Raw genomic sequence first — 2,936 nt, forward strand, 5'->3', positions numbered from 1 at the left:
ATCCCAGCACTTTGGGAGGCTGAGGCAGGTGGATCACGAGGTCAGGAGATCAAGACCATCCTGGCTAACACGGTGAAACCCCGTCTCTACTAAAAGAAAAATTAGCCAGGCGTGGTTGGTGGTGGTGGGCGCCTGTAGTCCCAACTACTTGGGAGGCTGAGGCAGGGAATGGCGTGAACCCAGGAGGCGGAGCTTGCAGTGAGCCAAGATTGCGCCACTGCACACTGCAGTCTGGGAGATAGAGCGAGACTCCATCTCAAAAAAAAAAAAAAAAAGAGTAAAAGGAGATATGGCTGGGCACCGTGGCTCATGCCTTTAATCCTAGTACTTTGGGAGGCCAAGGCAAGAGGATTGCATGAGCCCAAAAGTTTGAGACGATCCTGTGTAAGGTAGGAAGACCCTGTCTCTTTAAAAAGAATAAAAAGAAAGGAAACAGAAACAGGTGGAATTAACCCTAACAAGGTTTTTTCGGTTTTTTGTTTGTGTGTTTTGAGACAGGGTCTCTGTCAGTCATCCAAGCTGGAGAGCAGTGGTGCGATCACAGCTCACCGCAGTCTCCCGAGTGGCTGGGACTACAGGAGCATGCTGCTACACCTGGCTGATTTTTTTTATTTTTGTAGAGACAGAGTCCGCCGTGTTGCTCAGGCTGGTCTCGAACTCGGGCTCAAGGGATCTTCCTGCCTCGGCGTCCCAAAGTGCTGGCAGGTGTGAACCACCACGCCTGGCCCAACAAATTTTATCTAAGGCAATATATCTAAAATATTATTATTCAATATGTAATTAATACATTTTAATTGAAATATTTGACAGAGTTTTTCTCCCAGTTCTCCTAGTTCCATTTCCTGTGCTCAGCAGCCACATGCAGCTCATGGCCCCCGTAGCGGGACGTTCACTAGAAGAGGCGCCTAGCTGCTTTGTCTCTGAAGTGCCAGGAACTGCGCTGTGTTAGTTCCTTTGCACGAGACAGGGACAGCAACAGCTGTTGAAGTCCTTTTACCCCAAATGGTAAAGGAAGACTTATTTTTAAAATGTAGAACATTTTTTCCTGATTGCCCAAGGAATACATGCTTGTTGAAGAATGCAGAGCATAGTGAATCAAACAAGAAATTGTAGATGATTCTAAAAGGGGTTGTTTTCTTTCTTAGATTTGTTTTTCAGCCAAGAGACCCTTAAAGGATCTTGCATGCTCCTTTTGATTATTATTGAGGAAACACAGGCTCTCAAAGGGATGCTGAGTAAAACATGATGTGCCTTAAAATACACAGAGTAGCTGATAGAGTAAGAAAAGCTCTGCAGGATGCACAGGTGTAGATGTGTTCTGGAGCGGCATGCCAGCCAGTGCGAGGGAGCAGGGTCCATTCATGTGAGAGGCAGCTGCACTGGACACCTGGTCCAAAACATTGAGCAACTCCACGCTGAGCAGGGCCCAGGCTTTAATTTAGGATGAAACCCCAACGTAAGTGTGTTACTGTGTCATTTGACATAAATCCAAAAAGGATGAGAAATCAACTGATAAATGGCTTGGATATGTTCATCTCTGGTTTAAGTGGACATCATAATATGTATCTGCAGGAGTCCATTAAACTGGAAATTAATCTGAAGGAACTTGAAGATTTTATTATTTGTTAAGCAGTTATAGAGCTTGTTTCCATTGAAAGACTTCTTCCTACAGTTTTAAAAGTTGAAGGTGTCTGTTCTCCAGAGTGCTGCACTCAGTTACATAAGCTGGTTATTGGCTAAAATAAAGATTGAATTGAAGTTATCTGTATTTTGTTTTTACAGTAGTTTTTCCTTCTGTTTAACAGTAGTATCACCACAGTCTGTTACACTGTACCTTAAGAAACTCATTTTAGTCTTTGAACACTAACCAGGGGGAAGTTGCTTAAATCTCATGTTTTGTTTTCTCCGTTTTAAATTTTCTTATGACGTTTTAAAATCAAAGGCTATAACATCAACAAGGATAGTATTCACAAACAAATATTAAACACGGTACTTGCCAGGTAACAGTCATTGACAAAAAGGCTTTTGCTACTCTTAAGTGTTCTTCATCCCCGTTACTCCAAATGTTACTGCTTACATAGAAATACTCGATTTTTTGTGTGTGTCTTAATTATAAGCAGAATGACCAATAAGAGCTTAACTAAAGATGAATTTGGAATGTATAAATTTGTATATTTATAATAATCTCAATATATTTCCTTTTTTTTTTTGAAACAGAGTCTCGCTCTGTCACCCGGGCTGGAGTACAATGGTTTGATCTCAGCTCACTGCAACCTCCACCTCCCGGGTTCAAGTGATTCTCCTGCCTCAGCCTCCCCGAATAGCTACGATTACAGGTGCCAGCCACCATGCCTGGTTAATTTTTGTATTTTTAGTAGGGATGGGTTTCACCATGTTGGCCAGGCTTGAACTCCTGAACCTCAGGTGATCCATCCACCTTGGCCCCCTAAAGTGTTGGGAATACAGGCATGAGCCACTGTGCCTGACCAGTATATTTCCATATTATCAGTTTATAAATATTCCCACAAGCTTCCTGAAGTAGAAATTATTTGCAGTGAGCAGTTTGCCCCAAAAACCTGAACCACTGGGAACTCATCCCACTTCCCCCGTGTGGGGCACTTGGATGCACGCCTGTAAGGGCTGTACATGCCATTTGCCATTTTGAAAGTAGGTGGTCAGATGACAGCATATAAACACATTTTTCTTACTAAAAAGTGTCAGCTGGGCATGGTAGCTCTCGCCTATAATCCCAGCACTTTGGGAGGCCAAGGGGGAGGGATCATTTGAGCCCAGGGGTTCAAGACCAGCCACAGGCAACATGGCAAGATCCCTATCTCTACAAAAATAAGGCCGGGCGCGGTGGCTCAAGCCTATAATCCCAGCACTTTGGGAGGCCGAGACGGGCGGATCACGAGGTCAGGAGATCGAGACCATCC

The 2,936-nt window shown here is 43.9% G+C and overlaps 1 protein-coding gene across 1 annotated transcript in view; it reads left to right on the top strand.

Moving 5' to 3' along the window:
- GNB1 (guanine nucleotide binding protein (G protein), beta polypeptide 1) overlaps positions 1-2,936 on the top strand; it is a 53,065-nt gene that overhangs the window by 19,221 nt on the left and 30,908 nt on the right. The gene's annotated exons all lie outside the window — the stretch shown is intronic.

This window comes from Colobus angolensis, unplaced genomic scaffold (genome assembly GCF_000951035.1).
Source record: "Colobus angolensis palliatus isolate OR3802 unplaced genomic scaffold, Cang.pa_1.0 Scaffold89, whole genome shotgun sequence".
Taxonomy (NCBI): Eukaryota; Metazoa; Chordata; class Mammalia; order Primates; family Cercopithecidae; genus Colobus; species Colobus angolensis.